We start from the raw sequence: 22047 nt of genomic DNA on the forward strand, positions 1-22047 counted from the left end.
GAAGAGACGTATGCTGCCTGAACACAGATAAGCAATGTTCACAGTAATCTATGTATAGATGTTTGTACCATGAATATTTTCTGGGTTTTGAATGATGACTTCCCTACACAAATTAGAGTGGTCATCTAGAAGTTAAGCCTAGACAGGTAACTTTTAATTGCTTAAATTGGGTGATGAATCCCATACTAAGAAAATCAACTAAAATATCAAAGATATGAATAACAATCTAAAAAGAATAATTTTCCCATTTTCTCTTGCAGGGCATTTCCCACATCACTCCCCTAGAACCAGTGCATCCATTACATCCCTCATGTGTCATGGCTTAGTCTCTGCTCAGTGTTTCAGACAGGCCACGACCACCCATCACTGGCTATTGGAAGCCTCAGTGGAATTTCTCCATCTCTTTAGACAATTTTTTGAAATGGTATGAATAAAAATCAGTTTGGCTGCTTTTTTGGCTCCCTTTCTATACGAATGTTTTGCTGATTACGCAGGGTCTCACCTCAGGGATGTAATCTGTAAGTTCAGAGCCCAAGAGCTTCAAGCTGTGCTCTGTATAAGTGCTGAGGGACGCAGTACAGTGCTAGGAAAGTTCAGATCCATTTTATATAATTTCAGGAGTGCAAAATGTAGCTGTGCAAGTCTAACCTCACTGTCTGGGCTTATTTTACAGTCAATGTAGGGACAGAGAAATATGCAAAAAGTAATACAAGTTATTTTCCTTACAAACTTATTTTAGGATGGGATGAGGCATTCTCCAGTACTGCTTATTTCTTGCCAATGGCAGGTAAAAGAAACCAATTGACTTAGACTACCAACTTCTAGATGTTTAAAATTCAGATGAATTTCACTGTTACACATTTATTTTGGCCTTCTCCAACCTCCAATCTTTGAGAGCTAGTTTATTTGTTGCCCAACACAGACAGCCTCAAAGTTGCCCTCATCATCATTTAGATGCACTTGGAGACCACCAAGAGGAATGGCTCAGTTTCAGAGCCCAGCGGCATGCATCCATGACTTCAGATCACAGCTTGGGACTCAGTTTTGTCAGAATATCCACCTTATTTCAGCACCAGTTTGATAGCCTTTAAAAACACTGTTTATCTGCTTATAGTCAAAGGAAATATTAGAAACATTTCCAATGGTGCTTGCAATATCTTTAGAGCATATTATTTCATGAAGGCATTGTCACACTGAGACAGCACCAGTAGCAATTTAATTGTTTGTTCTTCAAACAATTTCCTTGTGAGCAGCATGATCTCCTGTGTCCATAGAGAGAACATAAAATTTGTGTCACTTCCCAACAGAAACATTTTCCACGTCTAGGAAAGACCAAATATTTCCCTAGTGGGTAAGTTTCCTAATAAGTTAAATTTCTTTCCATTTGGTGAGCTGTGTAGAAGTTGTTCTAAATCTAATCCCTTGTTGACCAGATAAATTTCAGATGCACTGCATCATGATATAGAGAAAGAAAAAAGTATTATGAAAATATTTTTGAAAGTGTAGGAGAGCTTAACTTTTTTAGTTTTTGCACCCAAAATATTGATCTGAGGCCTGAAATCTCTTGCAGCTGTGCATCAGAAACCACTGAATTGCTAGCAGGTGTTAGTGTTTTCACATCTCATTGTCTGAGGATGATCAAGAGCTCAAAAAAAGGAAGAAACCAACAGGTCTATATAACCATGGCACATTTTTCAGGGCAGAAGTGTTATTTTTGTTTTTCACTAAAATTCTCACAAAATTGCCTGGAAGACAATGATAGTGTGAAAATAAATTGCCATGTTGCACAGTCTCTGTGTAACTGGGCTTGGCTATAAATAAATTACAATTAAAAGTCTACGGAACTTACCACCTTATTCTAGGAGTGTAAATAGGGGACCTAATTCATAACCTGAGTCACCCCAGAATACTTCTGGAGTAAACAGTCACATCCAGAAAATGAATCAGATTTTAGGATGCACCAAGTTTTCACTGAGAATGGAGGATCTTGAAAGACTATATCAGACCAAGCTATCTAAGATGGGATTCATCTCAATCAATTTTAACTATCTAAAATTTTGTCAGTGGATCTGTGTTGGTCATCTGGACTTCCTTTCCCATCAACTGACTGACACATGCATCCAGCAAGAGATGCATCCCCATATCCCTCTGTAATGGTTACAGGTGGAGCCTAAGATGATCCCCTCTGACCAACACTTAGCTAAATATAGGTGTGATTCTTTGCAACTAAAGTGCCTGGAAATACAGCTGGGAACTGAAGTCCTCCTTTCTGAAACCCCAGACTCTTAACCCTTCATTATGGTCTTAACCATTCATTATCCTATTTGGAATGGATTGGCTTTTTTTTTAATTATTTTTTATTTTATTTTTTTTTAGGGAACATAGAGGTTTGTGTTTTACCTGTGTCTTTTTCTTCATAGCATTGCTATTAACAGGGTTATTTTACTGAAATGTCAGTAGTTCTTTCATTAGATTTCCTTTGGTCCTTTTGTAATTTCATTACATCGGTCTTTCATTACATCTCCTGTAAATGTGTGGGTAAGTGAGATGTTGCTGTCCTGCCTAGAGTTTATACTTGCATCAGCAGAAATGTCTTTACTTTTGCGAACTTAAACTCTGCATTTTTTCTAGACGTGCAACGTTAGTACCCAGAATCTTCTGTATGTATTTGGAAATATAATTCAATATCAATTAATTAATTGAGCTTCATCCAAAACAAATATGTGAAGATAGTTGTTTTGAAAATAAAAATATCTTTCAGCATTTAAAAATAGTATTGATTTCTTCTTTTCAGAACGTATTTTAAACTAAACTATCTCAGGAGAAAAAAATCAAAATATTTTGTGAAGAATCCCATAATGAGTTGCAACATTTTATTTCACTTTTTGAACTTATGTTTATTCCTAGTTAATTTTGCCTTTTGTTTTTCTTTGTTAAAAAAGAAATCTGTTTCAGCATTTCCATCTATTCTTTTTCCAGTGTCCAATTTTTCTGTTCAATCAGAAAGGTCATTATTAACCTCAAACTCTGCATGAATTCTATCATATAGTTCACTCAGATGAATGCATACCAGTTATTATATGTTAAGTAATACGTTTTTTCCCAAGTGCTGTGTCATATAAAAGACCCTTTTATATCTGTGCTATGTTCTAGCTCTTAAATAAAATGCCACCTGAGGTTCTATTTCAAACACATCATTTAATATGTCTGATACACAAGAAAGAATTGCATGTAGAAAGTATGTTTGTAAAGCTCTCTCTGAATGTCCTCCTTATAGGCAGGCATCATCCAAGTCACTGGCTTCCCCCTCTGATGTTGGGTAAGATGCTCACGTTTCTATTACCTTTCTACATGGTGATGGATGAAATTGTGTTTGTGTTGCTTAACTACTAGGACTGACGAATCTTACCAAGAGGAAGCTAAACACAAAGTAAGGAAAATGTCTGAAGAAAACCACGCTGCAGTGACTGAATCCATTCTCTTGTTTCACTGACCATCCAAAGGTGGTGACCTCATCTGTGTCATCACTTTGTTAGGGAACACTGGCATCATTTTTCTTGGACCTTAGCTTCTCATCTGCCATTGTTCCCAAGATGGTAGTGAATCTGTTAGCATAGCAGAAGACCATTTCTTTAACTGGTTGTGCAACATAGATGTTTCTCTTTGCCTTTGCTGATGCTGAGTGCTGCCTTTTGGCTGTGATGGTCTATGACCACCATGTGGCCATACATCATCCTCTTCTCCATGCAGTCATCACGTCCTGAGGCTTGCACTTCCATAGTAGCTGAGGTTTATTCAACTGTGGTTCTGACCTCATTGATACATGTTTCACACTCACACTGTCATTCTGTGGACACACCACCACCAGTTATGTCTTATATGACATTCTCCACCCTGCTGGAGCCCTTCTACTCTAACACACACATCAGCAAGGTCCTCCTCTTTGCCCTGTGTGGCTTTATACAAACCAGCACCTTCCTGATCATTGCTGCCTCCTACGCCTGAATCTTCTGTGCTGTCTTCTGAATCCACGCAGTGGAGGGTAGGCACAAAGCCTTCTCCATTTGCACCTCCCTCCTGATGGCCATCATGTTTTTCTATAGCTCCCTCCTCTTCATTTACTTATGCTGCAGCTGCCTACTGGACATGGACAAAATGATCTCTGCATTTCACACTATTGTCTTTTCCATGTTGAAACCCCTTTTTTCCAGCCTGAGGAAAAAGAAGGTGAGGGATGCCCTAAGGAGAGCAATATAGAGAAGGGTGCGCATTTCTTAGAAATGAAAAAAGTGTAGGGTGTTTCTCGTGCAGTATACAATAAAAATATAAGTGATGGGATCTGCCTAATGCAGATGACTTGTTAGGAATATCTCCATTTGAACTAGCTTCCTAGGTTCCTTTTGTAGTCTCTGGAAAACAGTAGTCACCTTAGGAGGTGATTCACCTTATCCTAAAGGATCACCTTATCCCAGAAAGTTCTATTTCTCCTCACCATCTATAAAGGGAATCTGTCCCAAATGCAGCAACAAGCTACATTTTTGGTGCTTGCAATTAATGAGATATCTGTCAACCAAGACGTTAACACTCAGAAGAGGCAATGAGTGGTTGTAGTGGGTGACTCTATGCTGCGGGGGATGGAGGCGCCTATCTGCCGGCCTGAACCCTTCTGTAGAGAGGTTTGCTGCCTGCCAGGAGCGCGGATATGAGATGTGGCTGAAGGAAGGCTAAGGCCCATTTGGAATTGAGTCTGTGAAGGGATGTTAAGGACAACAGGAAGGGATTCTTCAAATACATCAGCAGCAAGAGGAAGATTTGGGAAAATGTGGGCCCACTACTGAATGGGGCAGGGGCCCTGGTGACAAAGGATACAGAGAAGGCAGAATTACTGAATGCCTTCTTTGCTTCAGTCTTCACTGCTAAGAGTAGCCCTCAGGAATCCCAGAGCCTGGAGGCAAGGGAGAAAGTCTGGAGAAAGGAAGACTTTCCTTTTTGGTGGGGGAGGATAGGATTAGAGATCTTCTGGGCAAGCTTGACGTTCACAAATCCATGGGCCCCAATGAGATGCACCCACAGATACTGAGGGAACTGATGGATGTTGTTGCCAGGCCACTCTCCATCATCTTTGAAAGGTCCTGGAGAACTGGAGAGGTGCCTGAGGACTGGAAGAAAGCCAGTGTCACTCCAGTCTTCAAAAAGGGCAAGAAGCAGGACCCAGGCAACTATAGGCCAGTCAGCTCCACCTCCATCCCTGGAAAGGTGATGGAACAGCTCATTCTGGATGTCATCTCCAGACATATGGAGGAAAAGATGATCAGGAGTAGTCAGCATGGATTCACCAAGAGGAAATCCTGCTTAACCAATCTGATAGCCTTCTATGATGGCACGACTGGCTGGGTAGATGAGGGGAGAGCAGTGATGTTGTCCACCTTGACTTCAGCAAGGCATTTGACACTGTCTCCCGTAACATCCTCCTAGGTAAGCTCAGGAAGTGTGTGTTAGACAAGTGGACAGTGAGGTGGCTTGAGAACTGTCTGAAAGGTAGAGCTCAGAGGGTTGTCATCAGTGGTGTGGAGTCTAGTTGGAGGCCTGTGGCTAGTGGAGTTCCTCAGGGGTCAGTACTGGGGCCAGTCTTGTTCATCTTATTCATCAATGACCTGGATGAGGGGACGAAGTGCCTCCTCAGCAAGTTTGCTGATGATACCAAGCTGGTCGGAGTGTCTGACGCAGCTGAGGGCTGTTCTGCCATTCAGAGAGACCTGGACAGGCTGGAGAGTCGGGCGCAGAGGAACCTCCTGAGGTTCAACAAGGGCAAGTGCAGGGTCCTGCACCTAGGGAGAAATAACTCTAGGCACCAGTACAAGCTGGGGGGCTGACCTTCTGGAGAGCAGCTCTGCAGGGAAAGACCTGGGAGTGCTGGTGGATGACAGATTGACCATGAGCCAGCAATGTGCCCTTGTGGCCAAGAAGGCCAATGGTATCCTGGGGTACTTTAGGAAGAGTGTTGCCAGCAGGTCGAGGGAGGTGATCCTGCCCCTCTACTCAGCCCTGGGGACGCCTCATCTAAAGTACTGCATCCAGTTCTGGACTCCCCAGTACAAGAGAGACATGGAGCGACCGGGGAGAGTCCAGTGTAAGGCTACAAAGATGATGAGAGGGCTGGAGCATCTGCCCTCTGAGGAAGGGCTGCGAGAGCTGGGCCTGTTTAGCCTGGGGAAGAGAAGACAAAGGGGGGATCTTATCAATGTCTACAAGTACCTGAAGTGAGGGTGTCAAGGGGACGGGGACAAACTCTTTTCAGTTGTCCCATGTGACAGGACAAGAGGCAATGGGCACAAATTGAACCACAGGAAGTTCTGCCTGAATGTGAGGGGGAATTTCTTCATTGTGGGAGTGACAGAGTACTGGCACAGGTTGCCCAGAGAGGTTGTGGAGTCGCCTTCTCTGGAGATATTCAAAGCCCACCTGGATGCAACCCTAACGTGTTCTAGGTGATCCTGCTTGACCAGGGGGGTTTATTAGATGATCTCCAGAGTTCCCGTCCTACCTTACCGATTCTATGATTCTCTGATTTAAAGAGAACATTTCAGGTAGCTACTACATATGAGTGTGATTGAATATTGAAAAGTAAATATGGAATATTAAAAGCCCTTGTATACTGAAAAAAATGACTTCAATTGATTTGGAAGCCAGCTCTGCTGTATATCCAAAAATGGGAGAATCTTATCTCGTGACATAGTTTATCTCATTTTTAGGACTAAGACTTGTCTGGGTTTCACCAGGTATCCTTCCTGCTTAGTCTGCAGGACTATTCTGGTTCCACCTGGTATCTTTGCTGTTTCTCTCATCCTGTGTTCTTACCTTGCAGATTTTACTGCTTGTGGGTTTTCTCCTATCCTGTTTATGCAACTCTGCCACAAATCTGTTTTCCCCTTTATGGCACATTTATTTATTTATGCTTAGTTGAGTTACTAAATGCTCAGACATTGTTGATAGCTATACTATTAGCAGTATTACGGTGTTACAAAGCACTTAGACATCCTTGTGTCTAAGTCTAATGTGTATCTAATACGCTATTGTCCTGTGCCTGAGTTCAAGTTAAGCAAATATTAATTATATCTTACTTAGTAATACTTTTACTTCATAGAAGCAATGGGCCTCTGCTGTGGCTGTATAAGGTCTCCTGCCAGTTCAGTACCAGATCCCCATTTTGTTGGCTTTCCCCCTGCTGCTGAGGTATCTGTAGAAGCCCTTCTGATTGTCCTTGACTGTCCTTGCCACTTTAAGCTGCAGCCAAGCTCTGAATTTCGTAATGCTATCCTTCGCACACGTGGGCAATGCTCTTGTGTTCTCCCTTGGCAGCCTGTCCCTGCAGGATGGTGGTGAAGGAGATGGGTGTCTGATCCCACATTCAGATCCCAAAGCCAGCAGTCCTTCAGGCTAGGCAGAACCAGTGGCCAGTGCCTCCCTCAGATATCATTGTTCTAATCAGGGTGAAATAGAGAAAGGGCCAAGAAGGGGTTGGGTTGGAGGCAGCTGCCTCCTACCTGGCAGGCACGGTAGAGATGAGAGGTCCAACCCTCAGGCTCAAAGTGCAGCAGGCTCAAAGTGCAGGTAGTTATGGGTGGCATCACTCAAGGCCCAACACTGGGCCCGATCCTGTGCAGCAGCAGCAGCATCAACAACCCTCCACAAGAGGACAGAGAGTCTGCTGATAACAGTAAACTGAAGAGGGAGAAGTAGACCATACTATGAGGGTGCAGGGTTCACATCCTCAGGGACCCTTGATGAGCTGGAAGAATGGGCCAAGAGGAACCTCCTAAAATTCAGAAAAGCACCAAAGCCTGCCCCTGGGCCAGAATGATGCCAAGCATTGAGCCAGATTGGGGACCCATGGGCTGGAGCAGCTTGCTCTGCAGAGAAGCACTGAAATGCTGACAGGTAAGGCTAGACGACTCCCCCAGATCCCCTCCAGTCCAAGTTTATCTCCCAGTGATAAACCTAACTTGGCACTGTATTTCTTAATTTTCTTTCATCCATCTCTGCTGAAAAATATCTAGCCATTGCTATTTGTAAGCAGTTAAAATATCAATTTCTTAGGTTAGCAGCTGCAGAGGAAGGGAATTTTGTGTGTGTGTGTGCGTGCGTGCTATGAACAAAGGTCAGCAACAGCTGCTTACTTGGAAAACTGAGAATCTAATTTAACACTTCTGCGATGTTGCAATGCACTGCATGCACTGGGCACAGTTTCCATTAAGAAGGTTTGTCAAGCGCTCCTCCTTATCTTCCTTCTATAAACGTCTCTTTATAAGCCTCCCCTTTGCATCCACTCCTCAGCTTTCAGCTTGCTCTGTGCTAAGAGGCCAAGCTCCAACTCCACTAGCTCAGCTGTGCAACTGTGGCTTGGGCTGAGAAAACCAGTTTTTGCAGAGAAAGCCACGACAGCGCTATACTGTTGAAACTGGAGTTGTTAGTAGAAGAGGAAAAACAGCAACATTCGATGATATTCCTAAAGAAAAGAAAACATGCAGTCGACAGTCTGTCGGACAACGGGGAGTCGGTGTCATGGCGGCCGTGACCCGCCCCCCCGGACTACGCCTCCCAGCATGCCGCACGGCCGTCCCTGACGTAATCAGTGTGAGACACGCGGACCTCGTCCTCATGGCAACCGCGGCGCCACCGCCCTGCGGCCGTGGGCAGCCCGTCGCCCGCCGCGCAGCCTCTCACGCCCTGCGATACCTGTGTAGGAGGTGACCTCAAGTGACCGCCACAAGCTGAGAAGGGACCCAGAGGCGAGCCCGAGCGCCACAGCTCCGCACAGGCGGTGAGAGCCGCTCTGGCAGCGGAAAGGAGACCCACTTAGTCCTGCGGCCGCACCGCCCCTGAACTACATCTCCCAACATGCAGCGGGGGCGCCGCGCATGCTCTATGCAGCTCCCCCCCCCGCGGCTTGTGATTGGCTCAGTCGGATGCTCCGGCAGGGCGGGCTTCGGCGCCCCCCGGTGGCCGCCAGGGCTAGGGCCAGGGCCAGGGCCAGGGCCAGGGCCTGGGCCTGGGCCTGGGCCTCGCCCTCGCCCTCGCCGCCCCCGCACGCGGCCTCACCGGGGCCCTAAGGCTGCAGCCGGGCCCTCGATCTTCCCCGCCGTTGCCTGGACGCCAGGCCTGGTCGCGGGCGCTGGGTCTGTTGCCGCCGCCGCCGCCAACCTGGTCTGGGTGCTATGGTGGCTCCGGGCTGGGCCTCACCACCTCCAGTGGCTGGGGCTGGCCGGACCTGTTGGCCAGGTGCTGCTGTGTGAGGCGGTGCTGGGGCCTGCCGGTGTCCAGCCTCAGGATGGGAAGGAGGGGAAGGGCCATTCTGCCATTCCGCCATTCCGTGCTGTGCCCAGCCAGGCTCTGTTGCTTACCATGCTTTTCTTCCTCCCCAGAGGTGCTCTGACCCCGGGACACCAGGGGCTTAAAGCTTGTCTGAGCACTTAAGTAGCCTTGTGGTTGTGACAGCGGAGTGGTTACTTTGTGACTTGCTTTGTGCCCCATGGCAGGCAGAATGCGCTTTTTTGCCTTAATGGTAATTGGGGGGTCATGCAGGGCTGGGTGAGCCCTGGGCCACAGGCTGGCGTAGGCTTCCGAGAAGGGATATGCCCTGATGTTGCAGGCAGCCTTAGGCAGTGCAGTGAGGTGGAAGTGTCACTCAGATCCATCCTGCTGAGGGAAGGAAGACCCTGATGAGTTATGACATGGTTGTTTAGCCTAAGGAAGCAGAGCTAATGTATGTGAAGACCAACAAAGTGGAAAGTACTTATAGGGAAATTAGGTTTCTCTCTTTATGATGACAGGATTAGGCAGGTGTGTTAGCAATGAAGACAGTAATAATACTGGAGGACACTGCCGGCAGTTGGCAGGTTTTTATTGCCCCTGCTAACCCCCCAATTCTGTTAAATCTCTGTGTTTTGAGGAAAGGGGTTGAAAGAGGAGGAGGAGGTGCTGAGAGCTGTGGCCACTGTGTATTGTAGCTGCTGACTGTAGTCCTGGCGATGTAAGCAAAATGGGAATGTTACAAAGGTCTAGGAAAAGCTGTAAAGGATAGGACTATTTGCTTGGAGATTGAACTCTGAAATGAAAGCTAAGAACTGTAACCTTTCACGTATTCCCTGCCCAGAGGTATGGAGTGAGGCCAATCCACTTGTTTTCACTGGGGAAGAAAGATGCTTTTTACAATTTGCTCTTAGCAAATGAGTATTATCTTGCTCAGTTTGGTTGCATATGTCAGAACAAAGAATACTGCCTGAAAATGAAATGCTTTCTTCTTCTGAACAAGGAAAATGAGTAAATGTCATGTCCTTGTCAGGAAGGGACTCTTGTTTGCTTCCCACTTCTCTGGCCTGGGAGTTTGGTTGCTTTCATAGCAGCTGTTGCTCAGTCCTGATGTTCCCAGCTAAGAGGAAAACAGAAAGTGACTGAAACAAAAAAGGGTCTGTCTAATTACAAAAAAATCCTTTGGTGATATGGGATATAGGGCAAGAGGTTAAACTGTCTCCTACCTGTTTTTTTTTTTTCCCAGAAGAATGCACTTCTGAAGGACTTTGTACAAGAAGAGAAAGTTTCCAGTTAGTCCAAAGTGATGATGGTGTCACTTTTTATTCTTCCTCAGTCTCTCCACCGCACTGGTGTTTCCCAGGTTGGATGTGGCTGTGGAAACAAATAGGTTATCTGCCCAGAAGTGTTAATGGACCACCCCCCCCCAAAAAAAAAGGGGGGGGGGGAGAAAGAAAGAAAGAAACCCTCAAGGAGAGCATCTAGAAGAAGTTGGGGCCTCCTGAAGGATTCCTGACTCAAACTTCTCCACACTCCCTGAGAGCTGAAAGGTTTCTAGTCAGTGTGTTTGGCTTCAGACAGGCCACTCTGGCTGCCTTTCCTACAGCTGGAGTGGTGCTCACAGCTCATGTAGGTATACCAGACCTACTGTTTAAAAATAAGCTAGCATGAGGTTCCGGGGGTTGTACAAGTCGGGGGGGGGGGGGGGCGGGGCGCATCTGCTTGCTTTCTCTTCTAGGCAGATGGCAGCCTAGCTCCCTACACTCACACTGCAGAAAATTTTGCATGTTCTTTAGGGGGAATACAGATAACAGCAGTCTAGAATGGGCTCCGTCCCACCCTTCTGTCTCCTTCCTGTCTCTTTGGCTTCTTGCTTTAGGGCCTGTACTGGGGTGTGGGCTTCAGCTCCTTCCTCAAGACCTTACAGGAAATCTGATGTTAGGGCAGAGTGAGGAGCAGGCTATGTACAACTGAACTGAGATGTCCCCAAAGCACTGCATCCCTAGTATGTTACGTCAAATGTGAGAGAGGTGTCTCCTTCCTTCTCCCTTTTCAACCCTATGAATTTCTAGCATAATTCCTGGCTTATTAGTTTCATTATTGTAGGTGTCTGTGTGGCTGTATTGCTGTGATGTGACTAAGGGCCTGATTAAAGTAAAGTAGTTCTTTAGGAAGTACTCTTTACTCCTGTACTGAGCCACTTATGGATCAAGCTGCCTTTCTGGCCTCTGCAGTACAGCAGGAACTGAACCCTTCCCAGCTGAGGAAGTTTGATGATACAGAGCCTTGCAGGCAGAAGTAAGCTGAGGATGCAAAGGTGAAGGATTTTCAGTGGCAAACATTGGAAGCGGATGCTCTTCTTCCTCTTACGAGGCTGACAGCTGTGGTCTGCCCTGTTCATCTTGAGAAGTTCAGCTCTACAAGAAGGGAGAAAAATGCAGGTGTCATCAAGGCATGTGAAAAGATATGGAGAACAGAGAAGATCTGCACTCTAACACAGGCTTCTCTTAAAAAAAAAGTGAGCTGCTGAGCAAATGAAGTAGCTAGAAAAGTGGTGGAGAAAATGCTGGAAAAGTGCAGACAGGTGTTTTTGGCTTATGAGTTTTCTTGAATCTCAGATTGCTTTTTAACAGGGCAGGGAAACAGCCTTTTCCTTGTCTGATATGAGCTGCCTGATCTAAGAAATGTGTGATAAGACAATCAGAGTTAAACAAGCACGAGGTTTTGATGGCTTTGATGGTGTTTGAGCTTTGCTCCAGGAAGCATGGCACTTGGGGCCAGTGAGCATGGGCTGGGGTGTAATACTCTGCTAGGCAAGGAACTGGACTAGGCAGAGCAGCCTTTTTGGGTGAGGCTCTGCTTTAGTGAGGCCAGAGTCTTAGTGCTAGGGAAGGAAGTAGGAATTTCCTATGTCAGGCAGAGTCTTCACTGCTAGTTGAACCTCCTTATGGCCAAGTATGCAGTTGCCTGTGAATTCCAGTAAAAGGTCTGGTAGTGTTTTTGTATAGTCATGCTGAGCCAGTTTCCACAGCTGACTTTACTGACGGAGTTTCCTAGATTAAGTAACAATGCTGCAATTTGTGCTTATTTTTCTTCTCAGTTGGAGAACTTATGTGTTATGTGCTGTCCGAAGTGATGCCCGCGTGATTTAGTGTCTGAGTCACTCTTCACCATCCTGTTAGCTGATGTCAGCATGTTGCTCAACATGCACCTCCTGACTGGAGAAATGCTTCCTAAGAGAACTTTATACAGCAGCTTCCACTTTGGGTCTGCTTGAAACATTTTCACTGCTTAGTCTCCTGGTATCTTGGCCAAATCCTAGGTATTCAATGGGCAAGGGGGGTGTTCTCAGGAAATTCACTCAGGCCCTCAGAAGGATACTTATTCTGTTGTTACACATCGGAAATACCATTGTGAAGGGCTGTTCATGGGAGCAATGGAGAAGCCAACTCTGTCCTTGGTGGAGAGATGTGCACAGCATGCAGATCTCTGCAGTGGGCACCTCTGCGAACAGATCTCCATAGGGCAGGCAAGAGGCATCCTGTATGGAAGATTTCCCACCCTGTTTTACTCCTTCAGTGTTCAGCCGCTGCTGTTCGGCATGGGTGTTTGTCTGAGGAATGGCTGGCTGTGGGCTGTCTCCATGGTGTGGCAGAGCCTTTAACACTCACACTGGGGAGCAGCTTTCTGTGCTTACTTCAGACTTTGAGGTAAAGGTTCTCATTTTTTTCCTCCTCTTGGTTCTGAGTATGCCACCCATGTCATCCCTGTTCTGCACAGGCTCAGTAACACAGCTGCAGGTCTCATCTCCAGCTACCCCATGCACTGACAGTCCTAATCCTGGTATGGCAGCCTGCTCTGTGCCTTGCTGCCTTCAGAGCATGTCACAGAGCTGCTCTCAGTGACCCTTACAAACAGGGCTGTGGCTGCCTCCTGTTTTTCTGTTTTTTTTTTCTTTCTTTTCTTGGGGCACACACACTGGAAACTTTTCAGTCTGTTTGCAGAGGTGTTCTCATGGCCACATGACAGCCAGCAGCAACTCAGAGGACTTATCTAAATGGGAAATTATGTGGAGCAAATCAGGCACTGGATATAAACCCCAGCTTGAATGTCTATGCAGCTGTGGAAACAAAGTGTCTTGGCCAAAACAGATGTAAACCCTCCTTCTTGCTTCACATTGCTGCTGAGCTTGGCCAGCACTTCTTTACCACCAGGGCATGAAGGCATAATCTGAACCAGCCCTGAAGTAAAGGGCTCAAGGAAAGAAACTGTCTTTGCCCTGAAGCAGGTGAGGAGGGCTTTGCTTCACACTGCTATAGCTTGGCTCTAGTGTATGAGTGATCGCCACAGCATGGGATGCTTGGTCCTGCAGGCCCCATGGATGGAGCTGTAAATACTTTTCTGTTTATACGTTAGCAGCATGCTCTCTTTCAGCTAAGAGCGTTAAGTCAGGGCAGTATAGTAGTATACTATTGACACAGTTGCATTTACTCCACAGTTAACAGATCTTGAGGACAAAGCTGCCTGTTTATGACCAAGCTGACCTGACAGCCTGCAGTCCTGTCCTGCTCTGGACTCTGCCTCCCACTCTGCACCTGACTATGGAGCTCATTAGACCTGATCATCAGCCAAGCCAGCTCCGTAAACTGGCCAAAAATAAGTGAGTTTTCCTGTTCCACTTTAGGTTCATGAGCTGAACTGGCTTGCAGAGGCCCTGATGAACACCGAAGCTCGCGTGTGGTAAGCAGAGTGGCTGGGGACAGGGAAAAGAGGCAGATAATTTGGGGAGGAAGGAACATGACCTCCCCGTTTTGACAACCCCAAGCTGTGAAAGCCTTTCAGTCATGTGGTATGACTTTACTCTGAGCCTACTGCTGTCCTGCATGTCCTGTCCCTCCATAATGGCTCTCAGAAACAACTAAGAGCATCAAGCAAAGCAAGGAGTCCAGCCTGTTTTAAAAGAGTGATAAGCGGAAATCTTTTACTTGTCTGACTGGAAAGTTCCTGATTTAACTGGTTTCAGTCTCAGTCATCATTGCCCATTTAGACAGGTTTTGGGCAGTGCAGCCATGCAAGACTAAGCAGGCCTACTCATAACATAGAGCAACTAAAGGGAGGGACTGATTCCTAAGGGCAGGCAGAGCATATCACAGGCCTTCTTAAACCCAAAATGAGGCTGGCAGCTATCCTAAAAGAGTCTGAGAGCCTGGCCAGACTGCCATCATTTGCTACCACAGGAGGCTGATGAAACAGCTTCTAGCTGGAAAATCTTTCCAGCATGCTGACCATAAACATGGAGCCATATTAACTGATGGCTGGGATTGAAGAGGCTAGTGGTCTGCCTTGGTTTAAGGATTCTTCGTACTCTGTTCTGCAGAGCATCTGTCAGTGTAGCTAGTGCTAAGGTCTGAAATGGCAGGATGTCATTGCTAAGGAGTTTGTGTCCTCCTTTTTATAGAGGCAGATACTCCTGTAACTGCATTTCCATGTTACCTAGCTGGCTGCGTGGACCAAGTGGCTGCTTCTGGAACTATTTTACTGATTGCTGAAATGTCACTGTCTGTGGTGTCTAGTGCAACATCTACCAAAGTTAATGAAAAAACTTCTGTTGATTTGCATGGCCCTTGTTCTGATCCTACATATTTACAGCCAGGTCAGGTGTTAACCCAGGTAGAGTCTGCTGGCATTTGGCCATTGTCCAGGTGGGAACTGGAGGAGGATTCAGTGCTTAAGTCAGTCTTTTGTCACTAAATGTGATGTACAAGCATGGACTGAGTTCAGCCAGCCTCAGTGACATGCCTTTGCCTAGGAACTTGCTTTTGGGTAAATATGAACAGGTAAAAGAAGGGCCAAATGACTTTCAAAGGCTGCATAGGAGAGGGCGAATTCTGTGGTTTTCTGCTTATGGTGACAGCCTCTTAAGACTGAGTGCTTCAAGTCCTTTTTCCCTCAGATTTTGCAGGATGATTGTAGTAACTTTGTTGTGGGAACTGCCTACAGTTTTCCTTCTATTCAAGCTGGAAGAAAAACAGTCTTTTAGATTGCATGTTGCACTGGCCAGCTGTCCTTTGGTTGCTTGAAACATGCCTTTCACTGCACTTTTTGTAATCCCTGTGGGCTGACAAGCCATGAGAGAGATTGGAGGGATATTGAACACTTCACTAAAGTGGGTGATGAATTAGTATACTCCCAGGGTGTCCCCATGAGCTGGGGAGCTCTGGTGCTGGCCTAACAGAGGTGGCACATATCCCTCTGTGAGATGGAGGTAGCAGCTGCCAGGCTGAAGGGGATTCCTGGCTAATGCCTGGGGACAAGGCCCTGCTGGAGCAGCAGCTGCCAAGTGCTTTTCAGTAGTTTTAGTAGTGAGTGAGATGTGGTTTCTCCCACAACTAGAAAACTGGAGTTAGTTTAAATATTAAAACAACTTGTGCATATAAGGACAGGGAGGAAGTGGAGAATTTGGGAATTGTTTTTTGATGACCTGGAGTTGTATCTTTCAGTGAGTCAGGTGCTTGTCTTTAGGACGTGGATTAATTCACCTCCCAGGCCAACTGAAAATCCCAGTGCGGTTGTAAGCTTTGCTTGGAAAGTCTAGTTTGCATCTTGTTCTTTTGGTCCAATTTTATTGCTTTTTTCTTTTTTTTCCCCGCAAATGCTTAGCATGGACTGCTAGACTAAGTTTAAAAAGAGCATATCAGTTTCTGAGGCCTTGGTTCTCGTGTTGCTCGGTTTGTTCAGAAAGTGGGGCAGAAGCGGTTATGGCACAGGGAGCTGGTACCTTCCCACAGATTTGTGTCTGGCTTGGGGAGGAAGCTGCCTCTGCCCCTAAGGCATACAGAGCTGATTTTGTGAAGGCAGATGCACTGCATTTCATGCACTGCATTTCATCTCTGGCTGGCTACTTCTGGCCGTCACAGGTAGGAGCAGATCCACCCAGAGCCCCTTTGCTTGTTTTGAATATTTTTATTCTGGTGTTGAAGGGCTGGACATGGCTTAGGAAGAATTTATATGCAGCGCAAAAGGTATGCTAGTGCGTATGCATACGGTACTGTGGCTGTGTCTCAGTAGTATGAACAGCAGGTGAAGACAAGGGTGTTTTCAATGTCCCTTTACAGCGTAACAGGAACCAGCTTTGCCCACAGATTGAGAAAACACCCTCTGCTTCACACTTAACTCTTGCCAACCTTTGCCTCACCTCAGTAAAGAAAATCCCTCCAGCCCTTCTAAGCCACCAAAATGACCTGATCTCCTCACTTCCTCTGAAAAAAACCATGAAGTGAGTTCCTGAAGAGATCTGAACAAGAGCAGCAGTCTCGAAGGCCTCCCCATCAGCAAATCCTGCCAGAGAGAGATCGTGACATGGGCTGGTGCTTGTTTTTGTGGTGGAGCCAATGTTTTATCGGGCCAGTGCATATTCTTTAAGCTGGTGTTTAACTGCCAGTTCCGTGTAAAAGCTTGTTTCTTTTCATTATGCTTGAAAGCATTCACCGGCCTGCCACTTTTTGGATGGCTACATATAAAAACAAACAACACCTACTCGAGAAGGCTTAATGCCATATTAATGTCTATTCAAACCTGGTGCTACACAAACTGTCAGAATGACATTTTGGGGATAAACAATAATTACAAGCAGGAGTGTACTTAGGCAGGAGGAAAGCCTGGTTTGGGTGGCATGGTCATGGGATACAGAGCTCACATCTGCACTGGCACAGTGGCCTGATCTGCTGAGCTTCAACTTTGCTCCCCCCACAAGCCGCTGTCCCTTGCTGCCCAAGTGCAGTGCCACCACTTATGTCTGGTGGATACCATATGGCACACCAGGAGTGAGTAAGCTCCCTGTGTTGTACCTGGGGCCTGGGTGATGTGCTGTTGCCATGCCAATTACAGCTTGTGTGCCCAAGACTCACTGTCACACATCTTCACAAAATGAACTGATGGCATCAGCTGATATCCTGAGGGATGGTTCAAGTTTGTCTCTTTGACAAATTCCCAAACGAATCTAAGAAAAGGATGTTTAATGTATGTATCCTACTCAAAATGAAAGTTGCGAGATCCTTCAAGAGGACTTGAATACTTACCCGTGACTTGCAGGGGAATTCATACTAGGAAGGAGATGATATTTGGTGTATTGAGGAATTTCCCTATGGTTGCTGGCTTCAGCTGTGTAGTTTTATTTACAGTATTTTTCCCCCAGCTTTTCAGTATTTGTAGAAAAAGTAATTAAGTAGGATATGACAAGGAGGGAGAATTAACCCCCTGCTTTGTACTTAAAGACTCTATAATACTGAAAAGAGGATAAAGGGAACACTGTGGTACAGGAGGATGATGACAATGTAGCAAATGCTGTGGACTGTGGCATGTGTTGAGCTGTGGAGGAATGTCAGCCTTAGACTAACAGTGGCTTTTGCAGCTTGGCAAATATGCAGCGTCTTATGAAAGGTGCTGAATGCCCACCTACTGCACAAACTGTCATTGGAATCACACACAGAGCTTTTGAATCATGAATAGTGGAGTAATTCTTAAAATTAGATTGAATGGGGTTGATACATGCTAGTAAATTCACCAAATTTTGCATGTATAGTGAACAGCATATTTGTATTACGAACATTGGTCTTATTCACAGTCTTGCCTCTAAGCACTTTTTTTTTGAGGCATGCCAAAGAAGAAAAATTAGATTAAAAGAGTATCCTGAACAAATTGTTATACTGTAATCCGAAGCATTTAGTTTAAACTGCCTATGTGCTAAAATGTTCTGGAGAGAGAGAAAACTGTGAAGACCCAATTTAGAAAATGCGTATCTGTCCAAAATGGATTTTGCTTACAAAATTCTGTGGTACAGACTTGCATTTTTGTTGTCTTTGGGACTTTTTTCTGTAACAAAACAGCTTACTGTTCTATTGCCTTTGAAGCAAGTTCTCTTGAGTGACTTCAGGACACCCTTTGTGTTTCTGATTCAGGATGTTTCCGGTAACTAGCAGTTCCACATAGTCCAGCCTTTTTGCTGTCTGCCTTGTGTGTAAGTATTCGGTGAAACCTATTGCTTAAAACCTGAGTTTCCCTGATGCAGAAATTGGGCACCTAAGAGAAATGACTGAAAAAAATTGCACAATGTTTTGCCAGAGGAGCTAGAGGAGGAGTTCAGTGCCACTCAGGTTTCCACTCAGGCTATCTTACAGAACAAGCGGAGCCCAGATGTTTTTAGTAAATGGCTTTCAAAACTCACAGTTGAGATCAGGGTCAAATTTCTAATCACATGATCCACCTTGGAGCCAAGTTTGGGGTTGCTTTTGCGTTTACATACGTCTGTGAGCTGAAATGCACTGAAGTTTGTGGGTGGAAGAGAAATTCTCCATGACAAATATTTGACTGGGTGCACATTTTATCTTGTTTATGGGACTTTGAGCTTTGAAAAAGAGTTACTATATTTTTTTGTCCATGTAATTTGAGACTTTGAACTTAAAGAAAAAAATTACTGTACTTTTGTCCATGTAATATTTGAGCTATTTCTTGCTGACTGGATTTAGACCAAAGTTTGTGTTGCTTTCTGTTCAGCTTTCAGAGCTGTTGTTGTTCCAGCCATAAAGGTCGGAAAAAAAAAAAAAAAAAACTTTAAAGCGAGAGAGGAAGTTCCAGTTAAAAGCAGGGCTTGAGACAGCTGCTAGTACATAATGTTTCCTAAAGCAATGGTGATGCAGTAACTCAAGTGGAGCGGGATTAAGACCATGCTCGGACTTCCAGAAGATTTTCTTGCTGTTGCCACTTCCCAGGGATAGGTGTCCTGCAGAAGATGAGCTGAGAGCACTCAGAGAACTGTAGACAAATCAGGCTGTTACTTTGCTCCATTTCTTCCCTTTCACAAATACTTCTATCAGCTGAGAGACTTCCTACATGAGTCCCTTTCAGGTACTTCCTGAACCATTTCTGCAGATGATAAATAAGGCATTGTGCATTTTTGAACCCTCTGCCTTGTCCAGCTGCAGTAAGCCCTGCTCACACCAAGGAAGTCCACATGCCGAAGGTCTAGCTGGATGCAGAAATCATGTACTGTGTTTTCACTCTCTGACTGTATCAGCACAAATCTGTCTTCCATTTTTTTTAAGTTCAGAATTTGCTTTCTGCAAATAATTGTCCAGTATCTGTTTAAAAGTCATGTTTTGAGCCTGCAGTCAGATCACTGCCATAGATCATGTACAAGAAGGGCCCAGAATCAGGGTGAATTATAATAAAGTGGATTTAGCAGTCATGGAAACTTTCACTTTTTAACAGCTTATGCTAGCTCTAGTGCAAAGTCTTGCTGCATGGTGCTATCTGTCTGCTGTGTGCACACGTCATGTCCTCTTCAGAAATGACCCTGGATTCACAAACTAACAACTGGTTACCCTTGTCCCCTGTCTGGGGCTCGCTCTTTATGCCACTTGCAAACCTCAGCCTTGGAGGGGAGGAGGAGGGGTCTGCATCTAGGTGTAACCAGAGCTCTGTCAACCAGTTCTTTGACTTAATAACCTTCTGTATATGCAAACATTCATCAGAGAAGTTCACATTATTTTGCACACTTAAAATGACTTTTCCAGTGGTCATGTGAGGAAGCTGAGGGTTACTGTCCCTGACCTATCTAGTGTTCAGGTCTCTGCTCTACACATAATAGCTGAGCTGTAAACAAGGGAGCTGGCTCCATTGTTTCTGATGGGATCTTGGCCAAGGGAAAACAGAGCTTGTCTTCAACAATTTGGAGCTCATGTAGGAAGACAATACATTGGCTTTTGCATGTGGACAGCATGAAGCATGCCTCTACTTCAGCCCAACTGAGCAGCAGCGCCAGTCTCTAGAAGCAGCTGAGAGTGGACATGAATTTGAAGTATGACTGCAGGTGCATACTGCTGAGAGGACAGATCAGGCCCTATGCAGCTGTGATTGTTGTGGGGGAAAGTGTACTGAAAGAACTAATTTGGACTACTAGGCTCTTTTTCCTGTATACACTGAGATCTTTAATCTATTGGATTGAACAGGAAAAGCCTTCGCTAATTCTGAATAATTTAATGAATAATGCTCAGGAGTTATAATTCAACTATTAGCTCTACTGAAAGTAGTAAGATACAGATTAGGGTACAAAACATTGTTAGATGCAGAGAATGATCCTGCAGCTGTAGAATGTGAATATTATTTGATGTGAAGTGCAGCTTCATTATGAAGCATCAGCTTCTAGCAGGCTTTTTCCCAGGAATGCTCATAAATGCATTCTTCAGGTAGAAAGGCACAAGATAAAAGAGGGCTTAACCCCAAGCCATAGTAGAACAATATTGGAAGAAAGTCAAAGTTAAAACATAATATGACAGTAGTTTCAGGAAAGTGAATGAATGAACAATCATCAGAAAAGGTCCATGTCGAAGCTAAGTCTAAAACCTTGTAAGACCACACGCTCTTCATGTTAGTCACCAAGATACTACGATGCATGGCTGTACAGCCCAATGAGTCCTGTTCTGGCCAGGTTTGCTTTGTTTGCTTGAAGGTAGCATGTGTGTTTGTGCAAAGCAATTGATCTAGAAAGTAGAATGTAGGACATTCCTCATCTCCCTGACATTTAGCCATGCCTGGCATGAACTGTCCAAAATTACAGAGGAAACATTCCTTTTATTAATGGACTGCTTACTCAGTTGCTTATAAACTGTGCTGTAGCACTGCCTTTCATGAAGCACCGTAGTGAGGAATTATGCCAGCTTGACCATGATGAGATTGAAAAAAACAAACAGCAGTATCTTGCAATTTATAAACTGCTAGGCAACTTTCTTCTGAGAGTTCATGTATGCCTTTTGTCAATCTCCGACAAAAAAGGTTGGTGGGAAGCAAGCACAAACACAAACATAATTTAAAAGAAATAGTGTAGTGCTTTACAGCTGCAGTATTAATTTTGCTGGAATATTGAAACATACTTTTCAATGAACTGCCAGTACAGAGGCCAGCCTGAGTGTCAGCAGTTAGAGATGAGTCTGTGCTTCAAGAGCACAACAGCAGACTTTCAGCATTCCTCCAGTCCTCTTCAGCCAAATGCAGTGTGCTGGAAGTAACTGCAAACTTTTAAAAATACTACAGCATGAAAACACTAATGCAGATTTGCTGAGCAGTTAACTTTTTTCTCTCTCTCTTTTTTTTTTTTTTTTTTTTTACATAAGCCTCTGTTTGGGAGGGGAACATAAGATTTCAAGTGAGAAGTACCTGGCAGTCTGCCAAAGCAATAGGTAGAATCCACCTTAAGTTACATATCTAATTACTTTTGACGATTAACTGACAGAAGCAATGGAAAATAGTAAAACAGAGGGAGACATAGGCTGCCTGTTTCCTTAGGACATTGAGAACGCTGCCAAAACTGCCTTTGGGTTGACACAGGTCCTGCACAGCCCTTTACACACAAATGCACCCCTATGCAGTCACCTGAGAGAAATCATGCATTGCCAGGAAGAGCTGTTCAAAGACTGAATAAATCTTTATAGAACGAACAGGTTAGAAGAAAAAATGGCATTTAATTATTGACAGTCTGGTCAGTAGGGTTGCCAGTATTTGGGATATTTCTGCTCAATTTCAAAATTGGCTATTGTCTTTAGTAAATGCTGAAGTTTTAGGAGCCTAATGTTATCCCAATTTCCCTTTAAATAGGACATTTCTAGCCCTCGAGGTTGCACTTATAATGAAGAGCATGCTTGAATCTAGGAAATTCTGAAAAAAAAAACCCTCAGAAACCAGAAA

The 22047-nt window shown here is 44.9% G+C and overlaps 1 long non-coding RNA gene across 1 annotated transcript; it reads left to right on the plus strand.

Moving 5' to 3' along the window:
- The first annotated feature begins 11739 nt into the window (after positions 1–11739).
- Positions 11740–18540, plus strand: LOC134141264 (uncharacterized). The gene is made up of 4 exons (XR_009958570.1): positions 11740–11827; positions 12410–13019; positions 13808–14049; positions 18195–18540. It is a non-coding gene; the product is annotated as an uncharacterized LOC134141264 (long non-coding RNA).
- Positions 18541–22047: the final 3507 nt, after the last annotated feature.

The sequence above is a fragment of the Rhea pennata genome, chromosome 5 (assembly GCF_028389875.1).
Source record: "Rhea pennata isolate bPtePen1 chromosome 5, bPtePen1.pri, whole genome shotgun sequence".
Classification (NCBI taxonomy): Eukaryota; Metazoa; Chordata; class Aves; order Rheiformes; family Rheidae; genus Rhea; species Rhea pennata.